This window comes from Protopterus annectens, chromosome 11.part0, assembly GCF_019279795.1.
Source record: "Protopterus annectens isolate FY-2018-M chromosome 11.part0, PAN1.0, whole genome shotgun sequence".
Lineage (NCBI taxonomy): Eukaryota > Metazoa > Chordata > Ceratodontiformes > Protopteridae > Protopterus > Protopterus annectens.
In genome coordinates this window covers 376,608,707-376,627,916 of record NC_056745.1, presented here as the reverse complement: position 1 = coordinate 376,627,916, position 19,210 = coordinate 376,608,707, and the positions used below count along the sequence as shown (strand labels likewise).

Here is a 19,210-nt window from a genome sequence, read left to right as displayed (position 1 = left end):
TGTAACATATTGCTTTTTTCACAAAGTTGAGTTTATAGGCTCAGCCATATCAGATCAAACCAATGTGTATATCGGTATGCAAAGCTCTGGTATGCTCTGTCTCGTTAATAAGGCATCACAGAATAGAGATTAGCATCCACAATGAAGGTGGTGTATGGTGCTTCCCCAGTAATCAGTGCACTAAATCCTATTTGTGTAATGCATTGTGTGAAGTATTTGGTGTTTACTTTTTACTTTCAGATATTACAGATTAGCTGTTGCGAAATTATCAGCAATGATGATTTGTGTTGCTTTCTCTTTAAACAGTAAAGCCAGTTATATGTGCATACATGTAAGATAAACAGAAATATTTCTTTTGCTTGTATTTGGATGCAACATCTCACTATCTAGTATCACAGAATACCACTTTATTGGGTGACAGTAAAATTAAATCACCCTTCCTATGGTAAGTGGATTGGTGTGCAGTTGAATTTGTGCACCATCTAGAGGCTGCAATAATTCACTCTCAAACGAGAACATGTTACTTGAGCCTTACACAACAGCGTACATCATATTGATGTTGAAAGAAAATGAAGACCATGATGCCAGTATGTTATTTCTGCATTAAACTGCACCAAATGATATTTGCAAACATGTAACATGAAGTGTAATATTAATTTGTTTTCTTACTTGCAGAGGGATGCATTTTTTAACCTGTGCTGTTTAAGGTTGTTAAAGTACCAAGTTCTGATGTTTAACTGGTGTTGCTTTCTATTTATTAATGATCTGTTTTGAACCAAAACCAGTGGATGTGTAGTCCATTACACTGATGCCATTTATCAGTAGTGCAGCATTATTTGACTGTTACAAGAACTGATGTTTCTTTGTCTATCTGATTATTTATTTGTCTAAGTGTAATGGTCTGTACTTGGAATTATAGTGTGAGAATGCATATTCTTCTGTAGACACAAAATGAATAGGTTGATTCTGCCTTCTCTCCTAATGCAAAACATAGTTTTGCTGAGTGATTATTAAAAGAATTACAGCTTTCTGGTATAAAGTGATAGCTGCAGTCTACACTGAAAATAAATCACAGACATATTTATGTGTGGGGTGTATATTTCCAAGAACTGTGCAATTTTATATCAGTTTTAGACCAGTTTCTTCATTTTTTTGTTTGAATAGGTAGTATTCAGGTTATTGTCTGGGAGCTGTATGCTGCTGGTGGTTGATGTTTGTGAAGAGTTTGCGATAGCAAATTAGAAGAATACCAGGTAAGAATCTGTGGAGCTTTTCCCCTTTCTGGAGATTAGATAAGTTTGGGAAGTGGAACATCAAAGGTTCCTGACGGAAGCAGGAATGCAACAATTCTTAGCAGGAAAACCAAAGATTTTGGACAACTCTTCAACAGCATACTTAGGAACATGTTATGGGATTGGCATATTTATTTGCTTGGTAAGGATATAAAAGACATGGAAAATATTGTTGCACATCAAGTCTAGGGTGATTAACAGAAAATCATTGTCCCACCTGGCTAAGTACTTAAGAGGAAACTTAACATTACTTAGAAAAAAATTTGAATTCTAAAAGTTAGTCTTCTGTTTAATACTTGGCAGTCATGTAAGGTTATGGGCCTGGTGCTTTGATACAAGTAGATCTGTGGTACAGTATAAATCAGTGAGTAGTTCTCAGACTTAGGTTTGTGTTTTGGAACATGCTGTATGACAGCTGTGTCAAACCTGGCACAGTCAAAGGTCACTCTACTAGGGCAGTGTCTTCCTCAGGGCCCTTCCTCATTCCAGAAGCAGCTACTTGGACATCTGTCCACATCTTCACCAAACATTATAAGCTGGATTCTATCTCCAGATCTAGGGCAGGGTTTGCCAGAGCCATTCTTCATGGTTTCCTGGAAAATTCTTCTGCCACCTCCACCTCTCTTTCTTCATGAGCTTTTGTATTCTCCCATATGTAAACAGTACTGCAACAGATGAATGGAAGGACATGCATTAGTTGTGTAAGCACTTACCATAACGATAGATGTCTTTCTTCTCTGATCCAGTATTCTGTCCCACCCTCCTACCCCGCTTCCTTCTGTTCTTGGATGCATTGATGATCTTTCCCTTGGACAGTCTCTCCTCCTGGGACTTCATTTCTGAGAATGGTGCGTGTGTACCTCTTTTATGGCCTACGTCCAGTAGCAGACTGTAAGATGTATCGGTCACCCTACAGTAGTAAAAGACTTTGATATACTGGCCGAAGTTGGGTCACTTTGGCAGGCAACTCCCTTACGTAAAGAATACTGCAACAGAGAAAAGGACATCCATTGTTATGGTACGTTCTTATCCAACTAATCTTTTTTGTGTGTTCTACATAGTAGATACACAGATGGAAGTTTAAAGATTAAAGACACTTCCAGATTAAAAGGCTGGCAATCTGGGAATCCCTTATAGCTGTGATTATTACCATGGGTGGTTTGTAGAGCCCATTTAGGATAGCCCATACAGTTTCACTTTCTTAAGATAAAAATTCAATAATTTTAGAAGTCAGAGTCTAGTACTAACACTCCAGGCATTTATTTAAAGTGAACATTTCCACACTCTAGGCCAGATTCATAAAGATTACCAGAAAGTGTACACTAGCATAACCTTTCTGAGTGAATAGACAGCACAAACATTGTGGTTGGGCTGTTCTTGAATTCAGATATGTACACAGTGTACATTTTGTGATGACCTTTATGAATCCTGCCTTGTCTGTATTTTGTGTGATACTTGGGTTTGCAGAGGCAAAATACTTACTTGTAACAATAGCTGAATAAACATTTAGTCAACTTAATACCAGATGCAGTATGTGTGTATTAAATGTTAATTTCTGTGCTCATTACTTTTATGTGGCCAGAACCCTTGGCAAAACTGCTGCATTATATTTTTAATGTGCTCACTCTCTGCTGGCTACAACAGGTAGCAGTAAATAATCTAAATCATGTATAGTCATCCCCTTTGGCAAAAACAAAGTGCCCACAAATTACCACATAGGTGGTAATCCATTAAGTACGGAAGAAGTAATTAGGGACCTGGGGACCCAAGTTGATAGCAATCTCTCATTTGAAAACCACGTGGCCAAAGTGGTTAGAAAGACATTTTATATAGCCCACCTAATCATGAAGGGATTCACATCTAGATCAGAGGAGGTCATCATGCCTCTTTACTCATCCCTCATCAGGCCCATAATTGAGTACAATGCCCCTTTTGGGATGTACCTTACCAGACACCTGCAGCAACTGGAAAGACTACTGAAACTAACTCTTCAGAGGGATCCAGAGCTGCTGAGCAGCCCTCGGCTTCAGAGGGTGTATTCAGACCTACACAACTTACCATCAAAACTTCTGCCAAGTCTAAAACCCCTTTAAAGACTAAGAAGCAAGTACAGCATTCACCGGACAGGCCTCCATGCCTAAGAAACAGATGCTCAAGATGGCCGAAGATTTAATTACTCAGGGGTTCCCATCCCCCTCCTGATAAAAGGCCTAGACAGGATGCAGACTATGACTCATCTGACCAGATTTCCATTTCTTCGGATTCCTCTTCAGATCAGGGATACTCTTTACCCCCACTATGAGGATTATGATGCTGAAGAATCAATTCCTTCAGCCTCTCCTCCAGAGGACTACTCTTTTGGGGAAACTTTAATACCACGAGGGAGCATTTCCATTGGGAGGGCCAGGATTACTCAGAATCCAAGAAAAGGCTCAGAGATTTCCTTTTATTGCCTCAGCACAGACCCCTTCTATTCCGCCAGTGTTAGACATTGTGGATGATGTGTACTCTGAATCCAGTTTAAATCCTGATTCTTTGCCTCCTGCTCCAGTCAAACCAGACAGATACTACAGAGTTCCCTGACTCACAAATTTCTTTATAAAAGCCCTGTTGCTGACCCTGAAACTATTTCCCAGGGTCCTAAAGGGGTAAAGGCCTCTACAGCTAAAAATCCAGTTCCTTCTGACAGGGATTCTAGAGCATTAGACAGATGGGGGAAGAAAGTATATATATATATATATATATCTGCAACTTTAGCAATGAGGGCCTTAAATTGCCAGTTCCACATGCTTAAATATCAGCAATATTTGATGTCTCAATTAAAACAAAAGATGCTTCCAAATTCAGAACATCCTGGCTTTAAGGAAATGCAGGATTTATTGCATGCAGCAGAACAAGTGGAAAAACATACTTTGCAATGTGGTTTTGATTAATTAGAGGCCTCCTGTAGAGCAGCAGTTACAGGGTCTGTAATTCGAAGGCATGCTTGGTTAAAAGAGCAAAGTTTACCTGATCATGTTAAAGCAAAATTATTGGATGCACCTTTGCAGCAGGATGTTTTATTTGGAGTTAAGACAGAAGCGGTATTAAAGAATATGGAGGATAAGGCAAAATCTATGCAAACGGTAAAGGATTTCTTACAGGTTCAGCCTCCTCGATTTAGCAGAAATTGGCCTACAAAAAATTGGTCCTTTCCACTTGCAGACAGACCACAAAGGGGCAGATACAGACGTCCAAGAGGCAGAGGGTCAGCCCCAAGGCTCTTACAGACCTCTGCAATGGGGTGCATCAACCCAAAAAGGAGGGGAAGACAGGCAACAACCTTATAGGAAACAGTCCCAATGACTTCCCCCTTCAGCTGCCAAGCACTTCCCTCTTGGCAGCCCCCTTGGGGGGGAAAACTAGCACTTTTTTCTCACAATTGGCATGTGATCACCCAAGACAAATGGGTTCTGAATATTGTTTCTCAAGGTTACATGTTCCACTTTCACACTTTACCAAGGCTAAAAGGAATGCCAAAACCTGCCACCAAATTAATGGGCAGAGGCTCAAAAACAAATTACAGCCCTCATGGAAATGAGAGCTATACAAAAGATACCATCACCGGAGCAAGGACAAGGATTTTACTCGAGACTCTTTCTGGTCCCCAGAAAGGACAAAGCCTGGAGGCCCATTCTGGATCTTTCTTCTCTAAATACTTACCTGGATGTTCCAAAATTCAAAATGTTGACACTACAGCAGCTTCTTCCCATGCTGGGCAAGAAGGCTTGGCTCGTAACGTTGGACCTCAAGGAGGCATACCTGCATGTCCCAATCAGACAAAATTGCAGAAGATACCTCAGATTCTTAGCAGGTTCAATGCATTACCAATTCTCTGCACTGCCCTTTGTCTTATCTACTGCGCCCAGGGTCTTCACAAAATGCCTGGCACCAGTAATTGCATTTTGCAGACAAAAAGGGATTCAAATATACCCATACTTGGACGACTGTTTTATTCAAGCAGAAAGCAAGGACATTCTTCTAAAATATCTGGCGTTTGTAAAAAGCTTGCTGATTTGCCTAGGGTACACAGTAAACGAAAAGAAGTCAAAACTAGTGCCCTCACAAGAGATAATATTCCTGGCTGCCAGCTTAAATACAACGGCCCAGATGGCTTATCTCACGCCAGACAAGCAAGGACAACTTTCTCAATATTTTCAATTGATGGCAACAAAAAAACATCTCCCTGCAAGAAAAATTCTGCAGGCTTTGAGAGTCGTGGCATCTTGTATACTACTAATTCCATATGCCAGACTGCATATGAGGAAATTACAATGGTACATAAAGAATGTTTGGTCTCAACACAGTCACAGTCTGGAAACAGTAATACCACTTATTCCCTGCCTACAACAGGTGTTTCGATGGTGGGCAGAGGCATGTCACCTAAACAGGGGACAACCTTTCACTCAGCCCTCAGCCAGTCAGACACTGACAACAGATGCTTTGGATTATGCCTGGGGAGCACACATGGCAGGAAAATGTATTCAGGACAAGTGGACCGCAGAACAAAGGCATCTTCACATCAATCAAAAAGAGATGCTAGCTGTACAAAATGCCCTAACAGCTTTCAAGGACCTTTTACATCCAGGACAACTACTACTAAAGACAGACAACACCGCAGTTATGTGGTACATAAACAAGCAAGGGGGCACTCATTCATACCCCCTTTGCAGGCAAACCATGACCTTGTGGAATACAGCTCTAACCTTTCAAGTTCATCTGCAAGCTCAATTCCTGCCAGGAGAGAAAAATACTGTGGCAGACTTAAGCAGAAACATCATGGACCCACACGAGTGGAAATTAAATCCACAAATTTTCAGCATGATAGCACAAAAATGGTGGAGCCCGGACATAGATCTGTTTGCCTCCCCACTGAATTGCTAGCTACAGAAATTCTACACAAGGACTTACCACACACAAGCCTGGAAAGTGGATGCTCTCTCATTCAGCTGGAAAAACCTACATGTATATGCTTTCCAACCTCTGCCTCTACTTTCAAAGGTACTCCTAAAAGCCAGGCAAGAAAAGCCAAAAATGATCCTGATTGCCCCAGACTGACCACGCCAGCACTGGTACCCAATCTTAAAGAACTTAGCTCAGGGCCCACCATGGATTTTACCTCAAGTTCCGCACCTTCTGACTCAGCAAATCAATCATATTTCACAGCCAGCTCAAAACATTGAACCTGGCTGCATGGCAGATTACTTAATAAAGAAGACTACACCTCTCACTAAAGCTGTGATGGATGTTATTTTGGAGGCCAGGAGTCCTAGCACCAGGACATCCTACTCAGAAAAGTGGAAGAGATTCTGTGCCTGGAACCAGGCTCAAGGCCTTGACCCTCTTGTCCCTAACATTCCTCAGATACTACAATATTTGACTGAGATGCTGGACAAGGGCCTATCTTTTTCATCCATTAAAATCCACACCTCTGCCATCACTGCTCATTACAACACAGATCCACCAATTTTCTTGCATCCTTTGCTAAAACAGTACCTCAGAGGGGCTAAAAACATATGACCACCCCATAGAGCTCCAACTTCAACTTGGGACCTCAACTTTGTCTTGGAGAAGTTAACTTTACCTCCTTTTGAACCAGCAAATTCAGCAGAATTAAAATATGTCTCATGGAAAACTGCTCTACTCTTGGCAATAACTTCAGCGCAAAGAGTTTCAGAATTACAGGCACTAATGGCAGTGGAACCTTTCATCATTTTCCATTAAGACAGGGTGTCTTTAAGAACAAACCCTACTTTTATGCCAAAGGTGGTATCAAGTGTGGCCCTAAACCAAACTATACATCTGCCAACATTTTACTCAAATCCCCAGAATAAAGAGGAGAGACGTCTGCATACTTTGGACATACATAGACAGCTATGCTATTTGGACAAAACAAAAGCCTTCAGAAAAACTGAGCAATTGTTTGTAGCATATGCTGCAGGATCACAGGGGAAAGCTATTTCAAAACCGACCATTTCCAAATGGATAGGACACTGTATATGTTTCTGCTACACACAACATGGAAAAACTGTGCCTAGCAACATCAGGTCTCATTCCACCAGAGCGACAGCCACTTCAATTGCATACCTCAGAGGAGTACCTACCAAGGATATTTTGGAAGCAGCAACTTGGTTCAGTGCATACCTTTACCAAACGCTACCACCTGCCTCTTTACTCAAAATCCAGAGCTGGCTTCGCCACTGCAGTGCTGCAGGGCCTTATAGCCACTCCGAATGCTTTTTAGCACCAGCCACCCAACCTCTGCTTTGGGATTCTACCCAAGTGTAATGACTGCAGCAGTGAAAACACGATGGACATAGTGCAGTTTTGTACCTACCATAAATGTAGATGTTAGAGTGTCTTCACTGCTGCAGTCCAGGTTACCCACCCTCCATCCCCTCTTTCTTACCTGGGACTAATCTATACCTTGCTACCTATACAACCTATTTGGTGTATTTGCTTGTAACTGAAGGAATTGGTTTTCTATTTCTATGTATCTTTTGTTAGCAATGTGTATTGCCTACCTATGTGGGGGCACCTGACATCTGGGGCAAGAAAAACTGAAGAAAATGGTGTCAGCTGCATCTTATATACCCCTAGTGCACTGACGTCAGGGAAGAAGCGACAGCAACTGACGCCGGGCCAGGACTTTGGAACTCTGGCTGACTGCGGGACCGCCTGACGGCAGGATAACCCAAGTGTAATGACTGCAGCAGTGAAGACACTCTAACATCTACATTTATGGTAGGTACAAAACTGTACTTTCTGCATTTTTTGACCTAGTGTAGAAGATGGCGACTAAGAGAATATACTGTATATTTTCTAGTTTGGGCTCAGTCAAGGGCATTTTTTCTGGAACTAGAAGTTAATGGCATCTCTTCTTTCAATGTTCAGTTTTTTTTTCAGTCAAATAGTGTGCATGCTTTCTTCTGGAATATTCTTTGAACTGTATGGGGGTGGGGGGACTGCCTGCTTCAGACATCGGTGAGCGTGTGTGTGAGAAATGGAGAGAGTGAGTAACTGCAATCACCTTCAGTTACTAATATCAGAGCTTGCTTAGCTGATAGTCATTATTCTTCTAAACCTCGTCTGCCTGTTCAAACATTTTATTTTATATTTCTTTCTGCAAGTGGATACTTGATTTTATGTTTAAAATTGTATTTAAAATTGTATTGCCTAATTTTTTGAAATAATTTCATTGCTAAATATTCAAAGGCTTTTGGCTGGCAGCATCCTTAAACAAAACTTTACATTGTAACTTGTCATCTTCCTTTACAAAGAGAGAGAGAGAGGCTAACTTTTGTACACTCCCCACACCCAAACCAACTCCACCCCTCCCTTCTTCCTTTCCACAGTACCCACCTCCAACATAAAAAAACTACTGACAAAACTTAAACTCACAAGACTAGCAGCTGACAACCTGCCCACAGAATACCTAAAAATAGCAGCTGATGTTTTAGCTTATCCCATCTCCATATTAATCAACCGCTCCATATCTGAGTACTATGTGCCAAGCTTATGGAAAATATCCCACATCATACCCCTACACAAAGGCGGCCCCTCAGCAGACGTCTCCAACTACCACCCCATTGCCATCCTCTCGCGTCTCTGCAAGATACTCAAAAAATGTATCAACTCACAGATCTCCAATTATCTCCTAGACAATAATCTCCTCTCCTACACACAGCATGGTTTCAAACCACACCATAGCACCACAGCTGCTCTGCTCTCCTTCACTAACACCATTCTCCAACATAAAAACAATGGCCTTTTCTCCTCTGCTGTATTTCTTAACCTATCAAAGGCTTTTGATATTGTATCACATGATCTCTGCACTCTCCAAGCTCTCCTTTTCCATACCTGCCATCACTTGGTTCCACAGCTATCTACACGGCCGCCAGCAAGTCAGTTGTCTGACACAACGATCTATCCCCTCGCCTCCCTATTACTCTCAGGGTTCCCCAAGGCTCCATCCTTGGCCCCTTGCTTTTCTCCATTTTTACCAATGATCTGAACACCACCACCAAACATGCCTCACTCATACAGTATGCAGATGATGCCACTCTCATCTGTTCAGCTCCAACTCTAACAGAACTACAACAGATCACTCAAGCATCTTTCTCTTCTGTTGAAAGTTTGCTATTAAATGCTCAACTCCTCCTCAACCCAAATAAAACCAAACTCCTCATCTTTCGACCATCAAAATCTACCCCAAACATTCTTCATTTCAACATACTTGCCAAAGACAACACCTCCATCTCACCAACAGCCCTCACTAAGCTACTCGGTGTACAGATTGACAATAAACTCAAGTTTGACACTCACATATCACTCACAATAACAAAGGTCCACAAAAAACTGGGTGCCTTGTATAGAAACCAACAATACCTAACTAAACCAGCCAGAATCTCTATCGCAACTTCCCAACTAATATCAACCCTACTCTATGCATCACCCATACTCACACATCTTCGATAATCGGACCTAAAGAAACTCGAAGCCTGCTACAATAAAATTGCAAAATTTGCATCAGGGGACTCCCACCCCAGTCACCACTGTGTCTCCCTTAGAAACCTAGACTGGCTTGAGCTCCCTCAACTCCTACACCTAACCCAACTTACCTTTACTCATAAACATGTAAACCACCATCTTAAAATTCCCTCACTTCATACACTTCTCCAACCCTACCAATCCTCCAGACCACTTCGCTCCTGCAACAAAAATCTACTCCAAGTCACCAAACCCAACAACTCTGCAGGGGAAGTGCTATTCTCCTACCTACTCCATATCCAAAATTTGGAACGCATTTCCCACTGCCATAACTACCCTTCCTTCCAGCAGTCTCTTCAAAAATGTTCTTAAAGCACACCTAAAATCTCACTGGCTATGTCCTTGTCCATACTCCAACTAACCCCACCCCCCCCATTCTCCTGTACCACTAATTAGCTGCCAGCACTACTATTAGCTGTCAACAGGTTATCAGTATTTCATATACTTTAACTAGCAGATGATTGCAGTACGATGTTTACTCTCTTTATGTGAGAAATTAATACTACTAGGCAAATGTCTTGCACCTTATATTGTTATTATACTCTGACATATGTCATTACCTGTCACACTGTGTCTATAAATACGCTGTTTTTTTCCCTCTGAAATGCTAGATTATACTCTTACATTATGTGAAATTTTGCTTGTCTGAATATATGGAGCCTTCCTTGTGATATTATACTCTGACATATAGGTAATTTCTCCTGTTGAACTGTGTCTTTCTATAATTATACTGTTTCTTTTTTCATCTGATATGCTAGATTGTACTCTTATATTATGTAAATCTCATATGTCTGTATACATGGAGCTTTTCTCCCCGGGCCTCCGTTGAAAATGGGCATATACCCAGTCAGACTTTCCCGGTCAACAAATGTAAAATAAATAAATAAAATAAGAGTGCACAATACTTTGTGTAATTTATTGTCAGATTGGTATGTTTCATTAAAAGTGGGAAAAATTGTGGTGTCTTGATATGTATAATTTAACCCTCCTGGAAATCACTGTGATGATCATCATTGGATCACTGTTATATTAGCATAAGATGCATGGGATGTATCCTACCAAGAACTAGATGGCTGGCCAGTATTCATAGCTTTTTGGGCTCCTTCTACACACACCATACATCTGAGGAGGTATGAGGGCATGCAGGTATAAAAGTAGATGAATGGGTGCAAAATTTCAGAACTTCTTGCCTTGAAGATGCCAGTCAGATTCTGTCTTTGCTGTATCTTTAGTGGTTTAGCTTGTTCAATATTTTGATTAGATAATTACCCCTATTGGAGACCTTCCTTCCAGATTTCTGAGAAAATGTGATCTGATGTTCCTCTTCTTTCCATTCATCACTGATGGGTCCGGTTCCGAGACCCTCGGAACTGTATCGGCCTAATACCAAGCTCCTCACGTACACCAAAAACTCTCGAGCTTAGCTGCTACCCACAATGCCCTTCTCCTGTTACCTCAGATCTCATTTGCCACATAGCCATATAGCAGCGTTTCACCGAGCTCTCAAGCTTAGTCTTATTTTTCTTGATACTTTTTGTATTTTTGGATATTTACCCCTTATTTAGTCACTTTCTAAATCTCTTCCCTTCTATTTCTCTTGTTTTACTGTTATTGTAACTTTTCTAACCAGCTCTACCCATTGGGTAATTCTTTTTACCATCGTTGGTACGCCTTCTCCTTATCCTTGTGGTATCTCTTGATACCATCGTTGGTATCTTCTTTCCTTTTCTTCTTGCCTTTTTAGGTGTTTAATGTTCTTGTTAACTTGTGACTAGTGTGTGGAAATGTCCGATAAAAAAGGAACTTCAGGGTTTAAACATTGCACCTCTTGCAATGGTAAACTCCCAAACAGTGACTCCCATGACGACTGTGTTTATTGTCTGGGGGGTTTCCCACCTCTCTGTTAAACCCCCTTGTCAAATTTGCCAAAATTTCAGTCAGCGGACACTGAATGAAAGGAAAAATAAATGGATTTTGAAAGGCCTTCTCACTTCTCCTTTCTCAGAAGCCCTTTCTGTGTCGGAGGTCTCAACCCCTCCAACAAAGGACAAGAAACGTCCCCATTCTGATCCATCTTCACCGACTGGTGATAGAAGTAAGACTCATAAACATAAGGCCCACAAAACTTCCTCGGAGCATAGACTTGCCCCTTCGTCTCCCACTACTACTACTGTTCCGAGTTCTGCTTCGATTACTACTATGACTCAAGCCATGGACATTACTGTATTCTCAACGTCGGCTCCACCCTTGGCACCGACCACTACGGCACCGACCTTGCCTTCTATTTCAGCTATGGCACCAACCTTGCATTCGACTACAGCTATGGCACCAACTTTGCCTTTGACCACACCGAAAACATTTCCGACCCATGCAATTCCTTTGGAACCAATGACTTAGACTCTGAGCGCCTCTTCGGCACCGAGCTCTTTTACTTCTCCACTGATTCCTTTGCCACCTGCTTCTAAATTAGACACTATGGTGCCACTAGCTCAGACATCATGGACCCGATACTCCCCTTCCTTGGATCTGTTCCTGGGTCAAATGTACAGTCCCTTTTTGGACTGACCCAACTCCCCTTCAGGAGTGTCCACAAGGTCCACCAGGAGTCCATCTGAACTTGATGTGCGCCTGTTGGATCAGCTGTTGATGGCCAGAGGGATACCAAATGTTCCTAAGACTCATCCCCCTCTGGGACTTGGGTCTCTCTTCCAGGACTCCCAACGTATACTCCTCCTTTGTACCAGTCTTTCTGAAGCCCATTGTTCCATCCTTTGTGGAACCCCGTTCCTCAGTACCGACAGTGACTGTCACTGAGGCTTCGAGGCCACCCCTTTGGTTTTCGGTTCCGACAGAACTGTCCCTTCCTCAGACTCATGGTTGGGGGACAGAGTCCTCGGTCCAGGGCACGGTTCCGAGTGTTCTATCGGTTCCACGCTCTGATCCGGGGATAACTTCTGCCCCTAGCCTGCTTGCAACTCCATCCCTGGAAGCGAGTCAGACGGTGCAGGGTATGACCCCAGTTCCAAGGTTGCCCTTCTCAGTTCCGTGCTCCCACTTGTCTTTGGGCGGGCCTGCTTTTTGGGTGATGGAGAGGGTGCTTACTTAGGGAAGTGCTCCTCAGACGTCGGAACGTCACCCTGCTAACCTCTGAGCTACAGCTACCATGAGCCACCTCCCCGGGACACTGGGAAGAGAAGCCTCAGGAAACCCCAGTTCGGAGTACCCATCCTTCTGAGTCTTCCTCAGATATTCCCACTGAAGAACCTCCTTGGAAGAAGGCATGCAAGAGGAAGTACATAAACTCTCCTGAAGATTTGACAGAAGACACAGACTATGATGATGTGGAAGGTGTCCCCACAGTCACCCCCCGGATGATGTCTCCAAGATCTCCTCTGGTGGATGAGGCCAGACACAGAACTTTGGTATCGCCCCTTTCAGACTTCTCAACCCAATGCCACTGTGACCATGGAGACTTGCCTGATAGGGTGGGGGGGCCACTTTCAGGGAAAGACGGTCCAAGGCATGTGTTCGAGCTTAGAGAGGCCAATCTGCATATCAATGTTCTGGAATTAAGAGCAGTGCTATTAGCACTGCAGGCATTACATCTGCTTCTTCCCACAGGAATGATTGCAATTCAGGCAGACAATATGTCAGTAGTCTGGTACATCAACAAGCAAGGAGGATACCAGTTCCTACCCCTTATGTCGAGAGGCCATGAGAATTTGGCACTGGGCGATAGCTTCTGACTGCTTTCTTATAGCAATGCACATCCCAGGGAGTTCCACCGTGATTGCAGACAGGCTGAGCAGATGCATTCTCCTTCCACATGAATGGTCTTCTCAATCACAAAGTGTCGGCAGAGATTTTCAGTCGATGGGGCCAGCCCTGCTGCGACCTATTCGCCTCCCTTTCGAACAACAAATGCAGCAACTACTTTGCCCTCTTTCTCCCAGAAGGTGAGTCCCCGAGAGATGCTCTGACTCTCAATTGGCCCACAGGTCTCCTCTACGCTTATACCCCAATTCCCTGAAACCTCTATTCTTAAAGAAAGCAACTCTGTATAGATGCAAGGTTTTCCTCATTGCTCCATTCTGGCCTCGTCAGGTGTGGTTCCCCTTCCTCCGGCCTCATCTGTTACAGCCTCCATGGATCCTGGACACTGGTCCAGACTTAATTTCTCACCCCTAAGGATGGACTCACGCAAATTTTTCCACTCTCAAGTTGACGGCTTGGTTTCTCCACTTCCATTATCACGAACAGGTGAGGAAAGGGCTTCCTGGCTGGCGGCTATCATTTTGGCCTCCCATAAACCATCCATCAGAAAACTTTACCGAGATAAATGGAAAAGGTTTTCTCTTTGGTCTAAAGAATGGATGCTAGATCCCTTCTCAGTCCCGGTCTCTGTCCTCCTCCATTACCTTTCTGAGTTCTTTGAGAACAGAGCATCAGCCTCTACCACACGAGTCCATTTAGTAGCAATTTCCAGTTTTCATAAAGGAGTACAGGGCATTCCAATTATGTCCATTCGCCTGTGCAAAACCTTTCTCAAAGGAGTGTTTCACAGCAGACCTCCAATTAGACTGCCCTTAGAGACCTGGAATTTTTCTCTAGTACTGCAGTTTCTCTCTCAACCCCTCTTTGAGTCTGCTGCAAAATGAGATCTCAGATTTCTCTCATGGAAATCTGTCTTTTTGGTAGCTGTCACTTCAGCTAGATGGATCTCACAATTACAGGCCTTATGCATCAAGAGACCATACATGATATTTCATAAAGGCAGAGTATCTCTACGTACTAATCCATCCTTTCTCCCCAAAGTGATTTCTGATTTTTCTGTGAACCAATCCATCGAGCTGCCATTGTTTTTCCCGAACTATTCCAATAAAGGAGAATACTGCCTACACTCATTGGATGTGCATAGCCAACTAAGTTTGTACCTAGACAGGACTAAATCTATACGCAAGACAGACCAACTTTTTATTTCCTTCTCTGGCCCAAGCATGGGATATGCTGCATCAAAAGTGACTTTATCAAAATTTCCTTTTCATACTCCCATACAAATGAACCAAGACCTCATAATATCAAAGCACATTCAACTAGAGCTGTAGCAACCTCTGTAGTTTTTTACTCCAGAACCAGTATAAACATTTGCACAGCAGCCATTTCGACTAAACCACACACTTTTATCAAACATTACAAGTTGGATATGGTCTCCAGGGGAAGAGCGGCCTTTGGCTCAGTGGTGTTCAGGAATGTTCTTCTATAAGGCGGGCCACTCGGGTTTCTCTTGTAGCTTGGGATTTTGTACCATCAGTGATGAATGGAAAGAAGATTAACATTAGATAAAGAAGTTATGCCTTACCATAACGTTCCATCTGTGTTGTTGATCTTCTTCCATTCATCACATCCCACCCTCCGTCCCCCACCAAAGGCTCCTGGTGGATCTCATGGGTCCTTGTGGTGTCAGGGTTTTTGCACAGAAATGGCCTCTGCTTTATTTCTATATGTCTTATGCAAACTCGATCTGAGGTAACAGGGAGAAGGGCATTATGGGTAGCAGCTTAGCTCGAGAGTTTTTGGTGTACGCAAGTGTGGTATTAGGCCGACATGGTTCTGAGGGGCTCTGAACCGAACCCATCAGTGATGAACGGAAGATGATCAACAACACAGATAGAACGTTATGGTAAGACATAATTTTTGCTTATACCCAAGAGAAAGAGAAAATGCCTGTTTGGATGGTAGATGGAGATTCTCACACAGCTTGCCTTTTTTTGCTTCTGGAGCAGCTCATCATCCAGCAATGCTCTGTAGATTCATTGATTATCCCTAAAATCGTTTGAAGGTCTTTTAAATTTACGTTGAAAACCAGCAGCCAACTGTGGTATCTGCTGACCATGCCTCTGCTATCCCCCTTCTGGCTGCCAAGGCAGAACTGTACATGAGGTTTCCCCTTTTCCCTGGTTGTTGATGGATAACTCACCTGTGGCTATATCTGTGTCATCAGGCCATTTATCTGCTTGTTCTGACCTCTCTGGTGCTGTTCCTTGAAAAGCCAGTAAGGTTCTGGAGTCCATCACGTCATCCAGGGCTAGACATGCACCTACGTGCCTATGAGAAGGGAGAACCATGCTTGGTTATCTCACAAAGACCTAACAGCATCCCTCAAATATTGGTTAAGGAAGAGGTACCGGACAACAAGTTGAAGTCCAGACATCAATGTCTGCTTGGAGTTTCTGTTTAAATATATCTAAGAAAAAGACTGAGAAGATCAAGCATGTTTCTCCTGTTACTACACCTTCTCAGTTAGAATTTAGGGAAGAATGTGTTGTTTGATAAATGTCTTTTAATGGCCTTTTACTCACTTTAGGCTGTTTCTCCATCATCTTCTTATTAAAAGGAAACTATTTCCCCGCCCTTCACAACTTCTTTGTGTAGAAGACATTGTGATTGATTGGTTCCCAAGTGTCTTTCCCTGAATCAGAATCTGAAGAAAATATTTCATCAGACTTTCCAGTGGAAGAAGTTTCCTTTTCTGATACTATACATGGTGAAAGACCTGTTTCTTGGAAACTAAAAGAAATTTCTGATGCTTAGAAAAGATGTGATCTATTGCAGATGGAAACCTCAAAACTTGGTTATTTTTCCTGTCATAGAGGCATTAGAAGATGCCTTCAATGCTGCTTGTTCATCACCTGACAGTCAGACCCCTGCACATAAAAAGCCAAACAGCTTTATAAAGTTCATCAGACACATGCTTCTGATGTTCATCATGTTACCCTGCTGCAGTCATCACACTTGGGTTATCCTGCCGTCAGGCGGTCCCGCAGTCGGCCTGAGTTCCAAAGTCTTGGTCCGGCATCGATTGCTGTCACTTCTTCCCTGACGTCAGTGTGCCAGGGGTATATAAGAGGCATCTGACGCCATTTTCTTCAGTCTTTCTTGCCGCGCGGTGCCCAAAGCAGAAGCCGTTTGCAAGTGCCGGTCGGCTGACACCTGAGATTTTCTAATCGAATTTCAGTCCGAAGTCTTCAATAAAGCTAAGTACCCCATTGGGGAACCTTTTCTTGCCTCAGTCCGATGTCAGAAAAAGTTAACAATTGCATTTCTTGTGGGAAGCAAATACCTCATAAGGACTTCCATTCTTATTGTATTCCTTGCCTAGGCCCAGACCATGACGTCACAGGTTGTCGGTTTTGTGCTAGGTTTAATAAACGAACTATCAAATGCCGTTTTGACTTCGCACAACATTACTTTGGTAGGAAATTTAATTATATCATGCCGTCGGATCAGCCGACGACAGGCATGCATAAAAAATGCAAGGATAAGGACAGGCAGCCTAGGAACAAGCCAGACTCTGAGGCCTGTACTGGGCCTGTCGCCGGTTCTCCAATTTTCAGTGAGGTGCCTATGCAGCCCCTGACGACCGCAGAATTGGAACCCCAGACAGCTGCGGATTCTCAAGCGTAGTGTACTAGGCCTTCGCAGCCATCTTCATTAGGCCCTTCCAACACTGGAGCAGAAGGAGATAACCAGTGCAGTAGAAACACCTTCGGTTGCAGAAGGTGTCCCAGACCCGACTACACTCACCATTAAATCTTATGCTAAGCTTAAAACTCCATTAAAACCAAAAAAGACTGTACATCAGTCTACAGTTTAAGGCCCCATGACTAAGAAACAGATGCTTAAGATGGCTGAAGATTTAATTACCCTAATCAGGGGTTCCCATCCCCCTCCAGATAAAAGATCAAGACAAGAGGAGGATTATGCTTCCTCTGACCAGGTTTCAGTTTCCTCAGATTCTTCTGAGGAACAGGATTACACTTTTCCCCCTTATGAAGACTCTGATGCTGAAGACTGCATCTCCCCCTGAAGACTACTACTTTGGGGAAACTTTACATAGCATGAGGGAACATTTCCACTGGGAAGGCCAGGACTACTCTGATTCTAAGAAAAGGCTCCGAGAGTTCCTTTTACTACCCCAGCACAGACTACTTGCTATCCCTCCAGTTTTAGACATTGTGGATGATGTTTACTTGGAGTCTAGTCTAAATCCAGACTCTCTACCTCCTGCTCCAGCCAAACCAGACAGGTACTACAGAGTACCTGACTCACAAATTCCTTTATAAAAGCCCTGTGGCTGACCCAGAAACAATTTCCCAGGGTCCCAAAGGGGCTAAAGCTTCTATGGCTAAAAATCCTGTGCCCTCTGAAAGGGATTCCAGAGCCCTAGATAGATGGGGAAAGAAGATATACACCTCAGCTACTCTGGCTATGAGAGCATTAAATTGTCAGTTTCACATGCTGAAATATCAGCAATTCCTAATGTCTCAATTAAAACAAAAAATGAGCACACATTCTGAACAGTCTGAATTCAAGGAAATGCAGGATCTGTTGCATGCAGCTGAACAGGTGGGCGAACATACTTTACAATGTGGATTTGATTCATTGGAAGCTTCCTGTAGAGCAGCTGTTTACTGGGTCTGTCATACGTAGACATGCCTAGTTAAAAGAACAAACCCTACCTGATCATGTTAAAGCAAAATTATTGGATGCACCTTTACAGCAGGATGTATTATTTGGTGTCAAAGCAGAAGAGGTTTTAAAGAAAATGGAGGATAAGGCAAAGTCTATGCAGACGGCCAAGGATTTTTTACAGGTACAACCCCCTCGTTTCAGCAGAAATTGGCCAGCAAAAAACTGTTCCTTTCCAGCTTCTGACAGATCACAGAGGGGCAATTACAGGCGCCCAAGGGACAGAGGTCAGTCACAAGGCCCTTACAAACCTCGCCAATGGGGTACTGCTACCCAGAAAGGAGGAGAAGACAGGCCCCAAGCTAGCAGAAGACAAACACAATGACTCAATCCTCAAACTACCAAGCAAATCTCTCTTGGCAGCTCCCTTGGGAGGAAAACTACCACTTTGTGCAGACAACTGGCACATCATCACAAAAGACAAATGGGTCCTAATCATTGTCTCACAAGGATACAGATTCCACTTTCATACCTTGCCAAGGATAAAAGGAATGCCAAACCTGCCACCAAATCAATGGACAGAGGCCCAAAAACAAATTACAGCTCTCATGGACATGAGAGCCATTCAACAGGTACCTACACAGGAGCAAGGGCATGGATTTTACTCAAGACTCTTTCTAGTCCCAAGAAAGACAAGACAAAGCATGGAGACCCATTCTGGATCTTTCAATTCTGAACACCTATCTACAAGTACCAAAATTCAAGATGCTAACACTACAGTCGCTTCTTCCCATGCTGGGCAAGAATGCTTGGCTAGTAACGTTGGACCTCAAGGAGGCATACCTGCATGTTTCCTATCA

At 43.1% G+C, this 19,210-nt stretch overlaps 1 protein-coding gene across 1 annotated transcript in view; it reads left to right on the top strand.

Annotated features, from left to right (window-relative positions):
* The window catches only part of TMTC3 (transmembrane O-mannosyltransferase targeting cadherins 3), a gene marked incomplete in the record, with an annotated part of 998,858 nt that overhangs the window by 913,468 nt on the left and 66,180 nt on the right, over positions 1 to 19,210 (top strand).